The 15,143-nt window shown below is 40.0% G+C and overlaps 1 protein-coding gene and 1 long non-coding RNA gene across 16 annotated transcripts in view; one reads left to right on the top strand and one right to left on the bottom strand.

Annotated features, from left to right (window-relative positions):
* emid1 (EMI domain containing 1) overlaps nt 1-15,143 on the top strand; it is a 418,946-nt gene that overhangs the window by 190,082 nt on the left and 213,721 nt on the right. The gene's annotated exons all lie outside the window — the stretch shown is intronic.
* Nucleotides 297-15,143, bottom strand: part of LOC147104302 (uncharacterized) — a 174,263-nt gene continuing 159,416 nt past the window's right edge. For both annotated transcript variants that reach the window (XR_015072308.1, XR_015072309.1), the window contains one exon: nt 297-2,525. This is a non-coding gene — a long non-coding RNA (uncharacterized LOC147104302). The remainder of the gene's footprint in view (nt 2,526-15,143) is intronic.

The raw sequence follows: 15,143 nt of genomic DNA, 5'->3' as shown, positions 1-15,143 counted from the left end.
GCTGCCATCAGGATTAGTTAACACAGGAACAGCTATCTTGATCGCTAATCAGCAACCCACTTTGGAAGTGAACATGAGGACGGAATTGAAGTTTGCTGTGATGCCTCCATTCCATTCATGGATAACGCTTGATGTAAATGGGCACCTAGTTGAGGTGCAGAGGCACCTGACCCCATGGAATCTTAGCCCAGTGAATAGTCAGAAGGGAGAAAGATGGGCGGAGCACACTGGCAAGAAAAAGAAAAGAATAAATTCTATAACATGATTTCAGTTACTAAGTAGACCAGACAACAAGCCAGACCAGGAAATTCTTTATTGGGTTTGTAATCTGATGACTTTTTAATAGTGCATTTATATAATAATAGAATAAGAGAAATTGAGAATTAATCTGAATTGGTTTAAAAAAAAATTAAAACTGTTGAAGGAACCTTACAAAATCCAGAAATATAGGAAACATTATTCAAAGCACAAATAAGAACAGACTTGATTGATTTAAATGAGACTGGCTCATGTTTGTGTCTAGCTCCCACGCTGAAGAGGCCTTCCAGAATACATCCTTCAGAATGCACCTGTTTGCTTAAGAGGCTGAACAGAGTATCTATCTTAAGAAAAACAGACTGGCACACGCCAAGGTTTCTGGCAATGTGGTTCTCATATTTAAGTCTACAGTTAAAGTCACATGCCAACATGCATTTGTAATTACCATGTTACAGGGATGGAATTCTACCAAGAATTGCAAAGATAAATCTTAACGTTTGGTCTTGATAGTGTACCTAACCAGGCTTGAGTTACCTCCTTCATCTAAATTGCACTGTTCAGAGAGTCTCCTGGGAAGTCAACCAGGGCATCAATAGCACTTAGATCTTGTGTAAAGCCTGTGTAATTTGTTCTCCCAGTGCAGGATTTACACGATGGCCTTTTACATTCCTAAATTAACTAAAATAAGATTTCAAGATAATTTCTACCATATGTATCATCTCGGGAGAAAAGATGATTCATTTGTTCAGTGTAATATTAGCTCGATCGTAGTAGTCCATCTTGAGACAGCTTTAACCCTTTAAGTCCCAAATATGCTAAGTTGGAGTTCAGTTCTCATGATTAGCTGGCAGTTATCCAACACATTTTGGACACTATTCCCACATGTGGCATGTCCTGTGTTTGGTGAAGTTTGTTCTGTTAACCCCCATTTGCTATAATCAATAAAGCAAACCTTGCCACTAAACAAACTGGAAGAAGTGGGACCAATTAAAGTTGTCCCGGAGTCATTCACACAAAATTATACCGACGTCATCTTAGTTACTAGATCTCTGGTCTCTACCATTTCCTTCCCCAGTTAGATAATGGTTATGGCCTTGTTGTAGGTGTGTGTATATGTTTTATTTCAAAAAAAAATCTGCACGTTTTTAGGCTACAGCTTGGCTTTTGTTCAGATTCTTCCTGGGTTTCACTCTTTCGCTCAACTATATGCCTTTTACTTTTGAGATTTGATTTGGAGTTGGACAGTATTCAACGTGGAATTCCTATTTCCACTAATATTGCATTACATTGGCTCCTGGAGTTGTGGAATCTGCCCCATTTATACTGCAGGCTGGAGGCTACAACAATTCCACAGGAGCAAAGTTGTTTGTATTTTTTTAAGTGCCTTATCACATGGAATTTTACAGCAAAGAAGGAGGCCATTCGGCCCATTGTGCCTGTGCCGGTTTTTTGAAAGAGCTATCCAATTAGTCCCACTTCCCTGCTCTTTCCCCATAGCCCTGCAAATTTTTTCTTTTCAAGTATATATCCAATTTCCTTTTGTAAATTACTATTGAGTCTGCTTCCACCACCCTTTCAGGCAGTGCATTCCAGATCACAACTCACCGTGTAAAAAAAATTCTCTATCTTCTCTCTGGCTCTTTTCCCAACATCTCTCAATTGTCTCTATGCTTCATATAATTAATTACTTTTGTGACTTATGTAGGAAAACACAGTAGCCATTTTGCACACTAACCGCAATGAGGTGAATGACCAGTTGAGGGAGAAATATTGTCTGGAACACCAGTAGCATTCCTGCTGTCCTTTGAGTAGTGTCATGGAAGCTTTAATGTCTACCTGAACCATTAGAACCAACAGGGTTAACGTCTCATCCAAAAAAATGACAATGCAACATTTCTTCAATACTGCACCGGTTGACGACCAAATTATGTGGTCAACTCCCAGTGTGGGTCTTAAAGTCACAACCGTATGAATAAGAGAGGTAAGACTGCTATTAACTGAACCCATTGATACATAGTCACAACTGCCACTTTATTTCTGGCCATTAGACTTTCACCAGTGCTTGAGGAAGGTCTGTGCAGGTCAGCAATCATTGTCCCGTAGCTGACTGAGTACTCCGATCACAAGTGGTCAGGAAAAAGGATGGCGTGTGCCCTCGGGCATCATTTATAGTGTCGCTGTAGCAGCAGTGTGGCTTTTGAGGATGCCAGAAATCTTTAGGTAGATCTCGAAACCTCTGGAGTGCACTTTCCTTGTAATCTGATCATCTGTACAGGATTGGAACATTTAATTACCATAAATAATTCAAATTCTAACACTCGCTAGTGATAATGGAATACAAACAACTCATTCACAGTTAATTAATTTATAAAATATTGAAAAGGAAACGCAGCCCCTAGATTTTCCTTCCTCATTAAAAACATAGAAACTAAGGGGCATGTGGAAATATTTCCACCAACTGGTGCACAACCGATTCCCCATCATAATGGAAAGCAAAATCTAAGGACCTCCGAGTGCACAATAGGTACAAGCACCAACACCAAGTAACTTATCAAAATAACATGTTTACCTTTAGTTAAGTTTAACCAAAACCTTTATCACTTTTTCACATAAAAGTATTAGAAATAATAATAGCAGGACCCAGTTGGTAGCTCTCTTACCTCTGGTAGTTGGTTTAAGCCAACTCTTGGTTTTAAGCACACAATTATACGTTCTATCCATCAGCTTTTTAAGCTGACAGTCAGATTTGCAACCCATCGGTTAGTTTGTTAGGAAAAATCAGCTTTTTTTTTTACTAGGATTGGATATGAACCAATCAGATCAGTTAAAAGCCCCAACTGGTAGCTGTCGGAATCAATCCGATCAGTTGGAGGGTGAAACTGAAGACGGTTAGAACCAATATTTCTCTCCATTTGTTGGTTGTGCACAAACTTGAGGTAAAAAAGGTTTGAAATGAGCCAGTGGTTTCTGAGAATCGCAGTTACAGGTATTTTCATTTAGTGTTTGTCCCTCAAGATGTTGTATAGAACTAAAAAGCAGCTATCAAAAACTTCAACATTTTCCTTAAGTGAACTTTTTGGGGTTGTTCTCTTATATGAAAGTTTATTTTCCCCAAGACTTAGTAGCAGCTGCTTATTTGAGATAAAGGAAATGTTTGTCAGTGTAAATGTGTTGCCTGGCTTTATTGAGCATTACTGTCATTGCACTGATGGAATTGCCAGGCTTTGGAAACAGAGTGGGGTAGAAGTGATGAGCTTTACGTCATTTAAATATTTTACTGCAGTATGCTGCTGTGACTTGTGATGCGACCATTAACTTATTTATTTGTGAAGCACAGTACCCAGTAATGTTTTATAACTTAACTGTATTCCGTTTGTTTACACACACATGGTTGAGCGCTCTTTGTTCCAGTTGAGTAACTGGCCAGAGAGCCCATCTTTTTGCACTTTGCACACAGCAATTGTTTAAAAGAAAAAACAATGATTTTTATTTTCAATTTGACAGGTACAAAGGAGCGACATAGGCCAGAAGTTATTGCTGGCTATAATAATGGACAAATGCTTAATGTGTTGCTTTGACATTTCGTTAACTGTTTTAACGGAAGGGTGTTAACCCATTTATTTTAACTTTACCTGTGAAGTCCATACCATCACTTTTATTTTCACACTTAAAATATCTCTAACCCTTCCAGGAGAAATGAATTTTGGCCTCAAAAATCAGAATTATAGAGGGTCCAAAATGAATCAGATTCCCCAAGAAAATCTCGTGGCTTATGTACTCAGATTTGCCTTCAGTAATTTCTATATTAACCATTGCTGCAAACTGTGCTTTTATGTACTTTAGGATTTTTCCACAGCAGTAGACGTGATCAAATGTTGGGTATAACCGCAGCTTAAGTTATGACCTATGCGTGTGCCTCCGCACTTTTGGGGCATTCCCTCAGCTTCATGTGTCACAAGGCATATATGCAGGGCTGTTTTTCAGCTGTCAGCTTTTGCTAGTGTACCAGTTTGGCATGTGTGCACAAATGATGGTCAAGCAGCATCTCGAGCTACATGTGGCTTTCTGTGGCTGAAGTGCGATTCTTTGCTCAGTTGCAGCTGTCCATACAGCCATCCCCATAAACTGGCAGCAATGCTGGGTCTATTATTGTGCACACAAACCTTAAGCTATAGCCTTTCAATCTGTTTGCAGCAGAGAGCAAGCCAAAGGCGTAAGAGGAACCACTGCCAGTTTGGATGAGATCATTAATGATATGAAGTTCACTGGCATTGCAAGCTCTTTAATGAAATAGTGGAGTTTCATGATACCCAGCAGATCCTAAGGATCCTATGTAGCCTGGTCTGCAAAGTGCAGGTGCTGATTGAAAAGTGATGGAACTAAAGGAGAATTGGAGACATGCAGGCATTCAGCCCCTGAAGGTCAGGCAGGATTGTATCCACGTCAGCAGCTCCCCTGCATTAAGAACAATGGTTTCTGACTGAGTTAGTTGCATCACGCTAACTTGGAGTGAATGTCATGTACTAAATGGAAACAAAGATGGAATGAGAGAGAGAGACATGAAAAGCGAGGAGAGTGAATAAGAAGGCAGAGGGAAGGGGAGAGAGGGAATGAGAAAGATGGGTACAAAGGGAATGAGAGAGAGAGACCAGAAGGGAGGGAGGGAAAGGTGAAATAAGAGAGAGATGAGAAGGGAATGAGAGACAGATACAGCTGAATGAGGGAGGGAGTAAGAGGGACAAAGAGGGAATGAAATAAGATGTGGAATGGTTGAGGTGGAAATAGGCAATGAGAAAACATTAAAGAAGGAATGAGAGAAGAGAGCAGGAATGGCATTGGGAGAAAGAGATAGAGACAGAGATGGGGAATGAGAGCGGGGCAGGAGATGGTACAACCCAAATTTCAAATTTATAGGTCTGCTTCTAGAAACTGCCTATTACTCTGAACACAAGTGAAGAGTATAGAGAGAAAGCCCAAAATGTAACAACATCAATGAGCTTTTTTGTAAAATGACTTGAACGTATACTTTCATTACAATGAGACGATCGGTGAGTATACTAGTGTACTATATGTAAGACTTGCAGCACTATTTTGGTATTCAATTTTCTTTTCCCACCTCATGAGCTTTGAAGATCTCTGCTGACACTGCAGCTCAGTACTGAGGGACTGCTGGATTGTTGGGAATGCTGTACTTTCGATGAGATGTTAAACCTGGGCCTGATCTGCCTGTTCCAGTGAATGTTATTGGATGTTCGGGTAGATGTGGCACTATTTGAAAAAGAGCAGCAAGTTCTTCCAGTGTCCTGGCTAATATTCTTCCCTCAATCAATACCTCAAACAGAAACAAATCAATCGATCATTCATTTCATTGCGGTTTAGTGTGTGCAAAATGGCTGCCAAGTTTGTCTAAATAACAACAATGTGATTCAAAAAATAATTAATTGCTTCTAAATTGCTTTGGGAAAATTTTCCAGTGGACAATGTTTCAGTGTGAACATTTGTTTTAAATGGGTTAATGCTTGCCTTAGAATAACGCCTTGAGCACTTTCATTAACATTTTCCTTGATAAAGTGTTCTGTAAGTTCATGTCTTTTTTCCCCCCCTTGTTCTCTGGGTACAAATTTGATGTATTACAGTGCAGGCATATACTGGATCAAATTGCCACTTGCAGCTGTTGCTCATGAGTTATTAGCTTCAACGCTGCTCAGAGGTTTTCCTGTTGAGCCATCACTCCTCCAGGTATTTGAGAACTGAAATTGGGTCTGGTGAAAAACACAACATAGGCTTTATTTTGAATTTGATCCTCGTTTAATCTATATAATTCAATCTTCCTCTGCTATTAACATGTTTATATCGTAAAACCACTTCAGCTTGTCTTTTCTTGCCCTAATGCCTATGGAAGGAATTGGGACTTAAGTGCCTTGGGATGTATCACTACGTTAAGGGCGCTAAATCATAGAATAGTACAGCACAGAAGGAGGCCATTCGGCCCATCGAGTCTGCGCCAACTGTTTCGAAGAGCAATCCAGTTAGTCCCACTCCCCCGCTCTTTCCCCATATCCATACAATGTTTTCTCCTTCAAGTATTTATCCAATTCCCTTTTGAAAGCTACTATTGAATCTGTATCCACCACCCTATCAGGCAGTGCATTCCAGATCCTAACCACTTGTGTAAAACAGATTTTCTTCTGGCCACCTCTGGTTCTTTTGCCAATCACTTTAAATCTGTGCCCTCTGGTTATCAACCCTTCAGCCAGTTTCTCTTTATTTATTTACTCTATCTAAACCCTTCCTGATTTTAAACACCTCTATCAAATCTCCTCTTAACAGTGCTTTAGCAAATCAAAACCTTAACCCCACACTAATACAATAGCAAAATTCTGACGAAGGGTCATAGTAATAAATGTAAGTTGTTGTTGTTGTACAACCCAGCAAGGGGAATAACTAAATAACAACAGAAAACGCTGGAAAAACTCAGCAGGCCAGGGCAGCATCCGTGGAGAGAGAAACAGAGTTAACGTTTCAGGTCGATGACCTTTCATCACCTTCATCTATCTGTAGAGCCGCTCTGATCAAATCACAGATGTGAATGAACTATAGGCTCAATTCATGAAGGTATTTAGTGCAACAAATCTGTATGTTAAATTTGTACCACATATTTACATACTTAAGAATTTTGAGAAATTACCTTGGGTTTTGGTTAAAACTATTGTTAACGGGTTGATTTGATAAATATGTTATTGTGCAGCTGATGGAACGATTATGTCATTTAGATTTTTGAGTCCTGGACATCAATTGGTAGAGGCTGTGTGGAATCCTCCTAATGGATGTCAAGTAAAAAGTGTTGGATGGATTTTATGGCATTGGTGAAGAAGGGTGGGAGTACTACAAAAGCATTAGCATTTTGTTACATCAAGGGAACGGGCATTGGGAGTGAGGTTCTGTTTTCCACAGTATTAGCATGTGTGGTAGTTAAGGGGATGCATATGCCATCGTGGGGAGCTTTGCAGGTAATAAACCTACATGTGTGGTACAAGTATCTGTAATTCATCTATAGCATCCAGTGTTTCACTGCAGGCCTTTGTGAATATCCAAATTAATACTTTTTAAAATAGATTTAAATTACACTATTTACATGAAGCCGATAATGTCTTTTTTTTGACAACTTAGTTGACAAAATATGAAAAATAGATTTTCTAACCTGTTTACACGTTGATTGTTTTCTGGTCTAGTTTAGTATTTTCAAAAGACATCTCAACGGAACTTGAAACCTCAGCTAATTCTGGAATTTAACAACTGGTGTATACATGAAGGCAGATAATACCTGCAACGGTTAATGGCTTAAAAATAATCCATTGATCAGTTTAGTGACTGATTCCACGATTTGTTGACATTGCGTAAACACAAGCAGCCATTTTTTAATGGGCAAGTTCTGATCACCGGAACGATGGGCTGAATGGCTTCCCGCTGTGCTGTAAGATTCTATGATGACGGCTAGCCTTTTGAATTAGCCGACTAATGTGAACTAGATTCTCTGATAAACTGGGTTTGCCATTGTCCAGTGAGCTGGTTAACATTTCTTTTTGAAAACTAGGCATATTTAAACTAGCAAACTTCTCACCACAAACCAGCTTCATGTACTCGATGAATGCATATGGTGCAAATAGGCCAACAGTTTTCATAGAATTCTGTCTGGTTTTAATTTTGAAGTCCCACACAAAGGCTCCTGCTTGCTTACCAGTATGGATTTCCAATCGGCAATCTTTTTAAAGGCTGGCATAACCCTTTATTTTAAACCGATAACGCTGGCTTTAAAATAACAGCAATCGGAACATTTCAGCTGCCATGTCTCCCTCCAGGATTTTTATCCAGACCTCCCCATCTCATTTGAATGGTGGCGCAGTTTCTCCAGGGGCTCTCTCCTTTACACTAGCCACTTTTCTGCCATGTTTTTTTGTGTGTTCTCTCTCCGTTACACATCAGTAAGAGATTCTACTCCGAACATATTACAAGATAAGCAAGCAATCCAAAATTTCAAATGCAAAGTTCTCCTGTCACATGCTGTGTTTTATTTAAATTATTAACAGAGTTAAAATAAAGAATAACCTGAGACTAATAGAATTAAATATAGATAGATGGACAGTTTTCAAAAAGAAATGTTAAGCAGCTCACTGGACAATGGCAAACTCATTTTATCAACGAGTCGTTTTGGGGAATTAAGTTACTCGTAAATGAAAATATTAACCTTCCACCAATATATCTACGAATATCGTGCACTTAAATCAATGTGCAAAATATTGTGTTATAGCTCTGCTTCAATATAAGTTTCTTAGCGTAGTAGCCAGGCTGGTAGATTATAAGACACTGTTTAAAATATTTGGGAGAACAGTTCCTTGAGGTTGACATTGCCAGTTGTGTCTTCATACTGTTGGATGATTGACTTTTGTTATATTGAACTCCTTCAGAGACAGAGGCCCAAGTTGGTGTTTGAACTCTAACGTTGAGTGTCGAGCAGAACTGATGGAACTCACTTCAATTTTATTTCCCTCACTTTGGCCGGGTGATGGACTTTAATATAAAATCGCCCTCAGTCAAAGTTCTGAAGAAAGTCTTGCGATTGCCCCTTCTATTGAATATGGGCCGCCAAGACATTGTCGGAACTAGACTGCTCAAATAACCCGTTCTTGCTCTAAAGCTGGGGTGGCAAGGAATCCTTAGTCAACATTGTTTTTCTATTAAAACAGAAACTTAATCTTGAGAGAAACCCGGGAAAATAATCACACGTGTACATGAACTCAGAACTGAAGTGCCAGTTTATGCTTATCTGTGGAATGACCCTACGCATTCAGAAAAACACTGCAACAAGTCACTGAACTAAATTATTTTCCCATACGATGCCACTCCCAATTCCGTAACTTTATTTCTAAAATTCTGTAGGACGGCAATGAAACTAATGTGGAGCTTTGTAATTAATAATACTTAAGTTTATGAAATGACTCTAACAATTACTTCCAGGTTACTAATAAATGTGCAAATAGCATTTTGCTTCTCACACCAGCTGCGTCATTTTGTGAGTAAAACAACAGCCAGAATCCGCAGCAACATTGTCCTGAAGAGAAAAGGTACTTCTATTATTAGACTATGAAATGACTGGGTCATAAAATCCACATCAATGTTATGGGTGAGTGGTAACCAGCTTAAAATAAAATCTGGTTAAAGTTGGTGAGCCCTGCATAATTTCCAGGCCAATATAGTTAGACTGAACAAAAAGGTAATCCTAGAAAAATGTAGTTACCATAGAAAATAATGAGGGAGGGAAACTGCTATTTAATTTGATTTATTTTTTTTAGCCTCAATCTTGTCATCTAGTTTTTTTTTTCTTCTTTTGCCAGGCACTACTTCTGTACTGTAAAGCTGGGCCTTCCTTGCCTCTCTGGCTCTCTGGTTTTAATCCAGGAGGCAGGGAGTACTTAAAAGGACACAAGCTAACCCACCCTCCCTTTTCCCATCTCTTGCTCGTTGTCTTCCCAGAGAGCTCTAGCTGATGGGAACTCACGAGAGAGCAGAGAATCTTTGGGCATGAACTAGAGTCCTTTCACTCAGTAACGCAGTGCTGTAGATGAGATCTATCACTCGTTTACTTTTGTGGTTGCAAAAACGTAAAACTGTACCAAAAAGTAATAGGTCTGGAAATTTTGCGGAAGTTTTCCTGTTGTAATTTTGTCAGGAGACTGACCGAACTCCCAAGGAAATGGCGTAAATGGCTATTTTCAGCTGTTTATATTGTTTCTCTTGAGGATCCATCAAATCGGCCAAAATTACAATGCGAGATGAAGAAAACCCTGCTGAATTTTAGAGCCAAATGTTTTATACATCTATCAGAACATGGAGCAACTTTTTAAAAGTAGTTATAATTCTGCCAACTGCAAAACAAAGACCGAGCTGTTTCTTGTGTTAACTCCTACGAGATCATCTACAGTACTGCTTTTTTTTTAAACAACAGTGAATTAGCATTAGATGAAAATAAAAATCTCATGGTGTGTGGAGTGTCGATTCTATCCACTGAAGTCCGAGAGTGGTAAGGTCCAGGTTTGTGTTTGGAGTTCTACAATAAAAATCTCACGGTGTGTGGAGTGTCGATTCTATCCACTGAAGTCCCAGAGTGGTAAGGTCCAGGTTTGTGTTTGGAGTTCTACAATAAAAATCTCACGGTGTGTGGAGTGTCGATTCTATCCACTGAAGTCCCAGAGTGGTAAGGTCCAGGTTTGTGTTTGGAGTTCTACATGTGACAAGTTTCCATCAGGGAGAAGAAAGATTTCCACATTCGGAGGGAAAATTCCAGGGCATGTTAGCCCAAGTGATCTCATTCACCAGAAGTACTATTGGATGAGGTTTGTGTGCAGGTTGCCATATACATCCACTTAGAGGTGGTGGGGTGTTGAGTCAAAATAAGGGTGGACAGCAATGAGATATGATGGCAAAAATCAGTCTTATAAAATTAATGCATTGTGTGTGATTAGGACTTCATTACAGTGTATGTATAGGCAAGAGTAACGGCGGTATTCATATCTAGTTACATAATTTTCAGCTATGTAAAATTTAACGGTCCTTAACTGCAGTAAAGATGGAATTTTTCTCCGTATCCGATTGCCAGTGCATCATTTTGAATCTCCAGGGGTGCTGTGCTGTAGCTTTGTAGGCGGGTGGATGGAGTTTGGATACAGATCAGTCGTGATCTTATTGAATGGTGGAACAGGCTTGAGGGGCTGAATAGCCTACTCCTGTTCCTGTGTTGCTATCGATTCCCAGTCTTTAATGGGCCACCGTAGGGGCAGACCAAGTGCTGTCACCTATGGTCATTTGCGCGCCGCCTAGCAGCCTCTTCTGCATGCTACTGCTGTAGACCTAGGACAACCAGGATCTTGGAAAAAAGCAAGTGGGACTGCACGTATGGATTTTTCCTGATCACTTCAATCAGCTAGGAATTTGTATTATGTATCAATTTTTGACCTCACTTCCAGTGCATATACTAATGTTAAGGGAGTAAGAATAGTTGGAGTGAAGTATCAAACTGCTAATTATCTAATATAGTGTGCTGTAACTTTTCAAAAGTTATATTTCTTTTTATTTGGTCTCAGCACATGGGCGATGCTAGCAAGCCGCATTTATTGCCCCTCCCTAGGTGCCCTGAAAAGGTGGTGGTGGGTTTTCTCCTTGAACCGTGGCAGTCCTTGAGGTGATGGTGCTCCCACCAATGATGACTATAGAGGAATGGCAAAATATATCCAAGTCAGGATGGTATGTGACTTGGGGCAGAACCTGGAGGTGATGGTGTTCCTATAGCATTGCTGCTCTTGTCATTCTTGGTAATAGAAGTCACAGTGGTGAGAGGTGTTGTTGAAGTAACCTTGGTGAGTTGCTGTAGTTCACCCTGTAGATCGTACATACAGTAACCACAGCAAACTGGCAATGGAGGGGGTGGACATTGTTTCCAGTGGTGGGGCACAGATCAAACAAACTGCTCTGTAGTGAATGGTGTCAAGCTTCTTGAGTGTTGTTGCTGCAGCCGTACAGGCAAGTGGTGAGTATTTCATCGCACTCCTAACTTGAGCCTTGTAAATGGTGTATGTATAAGCTTTGAGGGTCAGGAGCTGAGTCGCTCATTGCAAAGTACCCAGCCACTGCTCTACTCTTGCAGCCATTGTGTTGATATGGCTAGTCTAGTTAAGGTTTTGGTCATTGGTGACCCCAAGGTGTTGATGGTGGGGTTCTCGATGATGGTGGTGCCATTGAAGATCGGGGGTTGGTGGTTGGGACTTTTCTTCAAGATATTCATTACCTGGCAATTATGTGGTGCAATAGGTTACCTGCCACTTGTCAGCCCAAGCCTGGATGTTATGCAGGTCCTCTTGCAGGCTGATAATAGACTGCTTCATTATTGTATTGTGGAACCGTCAGCAAACAGCTCACTCCTGACCTTCTGACAAAGGGGGGAGGGCCATTATTGAAGCAACTGGCTGATGACACTTTCCTGAGGAACTCTTACCTTTTTCCTTTGTGTCAGATATGACTCTAGGCACTGCACAGTTTTCCCTTTAGTCCCCATTGACCTCAGTTTTGCTGTAGGCTCCTTGGTGCCATACTTGGTCGAATACTACAATGATGTCAAGGGTAGCTACTATCCCCTCTGTGTTGTGCTTTATAGATTTCTCTACTTACAAACATATGGTTTAGAAGCACTGCATCCCTCGACAATATGTCCGGTCTGTGATCAATTAATAGCAGAGCAAAGGTGAATTCCACTGAGATTTAAAAACATTTTTTTTAAATTCCTGGCAAATGTATGTTCTTAACAGGAATCAACATTCATTATTTTAGAGGAGCTGACTTGGAGAAATGGGAATGCCATAATTTTGATTCTCCCCAACCTTTTAATATATGTTATATTCTTGGGTTTTCTTGGAGCTCAAAAAAATTCAATCAGTGTTAGGCTTACCAACCGTTGCATATTTTTCAGGAGCCTTCAGCTTTGGAGAGGAATTTCCCAAGCTCCCATTCACTGTGCGTAATATTCCAGATCCTCAAAACAGTTTGAGCAACATGGCAAGTTGTGGAAGAATATTGCAGCTGGAAACATTGTTGGCTGCGGGTGTGGAAGCGGCCAGCAAAAGTGCTCGAATGAGTCTGGGATTTGCAGAGGTTCCTGCCAAATTTGATGTGCTAAAGAACCAGCTAACGATGCACGACACTTTGTGCATGTTTAGTTTTGGTTAGTAACTTGCAGAGCTGAGAACACCAGCTCGGCTCCTACAGCTGCTGATTTTGATACCAGCAAGGTGTGTGTGGATGCTGACCAAGGAGGCTGAAGGAGAGGGAGAAAAATAAGGACAGAACTTTGAACAGAGTGAGAAGAGCGAGAGCATGAAAGCAATATATAATCATTTGCTGTTTCTCTGCATTTCTCAATAAGGGAACATTATATTAATTTTTGATGCTCCTTCCCTGGCCAAGAAATGGTCCTGTTGGGCTTTACACAGGACAAGTCAGGAGGTATCCAGCATAGTAATGTAATCTTTCAAAATCTCAAACATTACGGCAGTGAAAGTGTTGGTTGAATCTATTGGCATCACCATATCTGATATCCCCTCTGGTTTTATAGCCATCCATTTCTGTCTTACAACCTGGACATTGACTAGAAGACTGTCTGTTTCATTGGGGAAGCAGATTATTGGCCAGTAATCACATCCAAACACTTGAACTATTTATTACCAAAGTAAAGAAATGTAATTTGCTATGAAAGCCATTGGGAGTTTATACCTTAAACATATATTTTCATTGGCCCAAGGTAAATTCTTGCAATAATGATACAGCGATCGGATCCAAATCTTACCCCCTGGGAAAGCATCCTCCTGCTATGGAACATGGACTCACTACAGGATCATCTCAGTCAGTTTCACATTTTCCAGCTCTTAGCTCCATCTGCTGCATGAAATCAAGAAAACTGCTGCTGTTTGACCCTGATATGTATTCACCGTGGGAGCGCTAACATGTTGGAGACTCCTTTTCTACAAAGCTTTTATCTTATTTCTAGCCATTTTCTCAGGATTCCCCCTAGCAGTTTGAGAATATCTGAAATACAGTACTCCAATTGTTTTCTAACCAGATGATTTTGAGAGAGAAAAAACACACACGACACACAAATAGGAGCGTGTTTGGCATTTATACTTCCAGAAGTAATTTAGACCACATTTTGCCAGTAGTTTGCTAGATTTGCTCAGGGCTGATTTATGCATCATAAGGAATTTGATTTGAGCCAAGCAATGGAGAATATAAGACATCCCCACATTTAAATTCCTTTTGTGTATTGTAGGATGCTGTAGCGCTTTTGAATTGAAATAGCCAACAAAGTTGTGTTTAAAATCTGAGGATGTCCTCAGATTTGTATCAGTCTCTAGTATGGGAATGTGACACTGGGTAAGTGAATTTAAAGTATTGTGTTCACTTGCAAACTCCGAAAGGAGTCGGTTTGATTGAAGTCTCTTGATATTTAAATGTAGATTTGTACAAAAACTAAACAGTAATTGGATGAGTGAGATTTACTTTGAACTATTGAAATACTCTCAGATTAACAACTGAAAGTTTTAATGGCGTACAGCATTTAGCAGCTCTGAGCTGTTAACATTGAGTTTCTGTAACCTAATGAGAATCTGATGTTGTCAGAAACTGTTGTTACGACCAGCTATTAAACAAAGAACTGCCTAATTTTATGGAAAAAGATTTGGCACACTAGGGATGCTTTCAATTCTTTTAATGCATTTTGCACTGCTATTTCGAGGGGTTTTCACATACTTTCCCATCGTTAACCAACTACAGTCTAATGAATTTTCGGTTTGGCTTCCTTCTGTGTATCTGTGTTCAATTAATGTGTTTTTGTCTGATTCTAGGACAGTAGATGCTCTGATTCATTTTGAATCCTTGGTGTAATACGAGCGTACGTCTTCAATGGGGGCTATTGAATGAAAATGTTCTTGGTGTATAGTCATCTTAAAACTCATTTTTGCAAGCAAGAGATTTATTGTGATTATAATTATTTTCTGTGTGTTTCTACATGCCATTGTAAATTTCTACTTTGCTGCCTGTTGGGCAATGTGTTTTTTTGGACTGGCCCAAGCAACGCTTGGAAGGCTGATGAAAATGTTTAGGCAGTTTGTGGTATGCTAGTCTAGTTTTCCTACTACCTGCACGTGAGAAACCATGCCCAAAGGTAGCTGTACCCCATTGCTGCCTTTCAGTTTCCAAACATGTGTGGTATCCTCCTTGCACAGAACATGGCAAGCACCGTCCTTTCACTGGCAAAACAGAGCTGCTCACTCTAACAATGGAAC

The sequence above is a fragment of the Somniosus microcephalus genome, chromosome 19 (assembly GCF_052327205.1).
Source record: "Somniosus microcephalus isolate GS21.2 chromosome 19, FLI_Smic_1.0, whole genome shotgun sequence".
Taxonomy (NCBI): Eukaryota; Metazoa; Chordata; class Chondrichthyes; order Squaliformes; family Somniosidae; genus Somniosus; species Somniosus microcephalus.
Note: the sequence above shows the minus strand (reverse complement) of the source record. Positions and strands in the feature narration are given on the sequence as shown.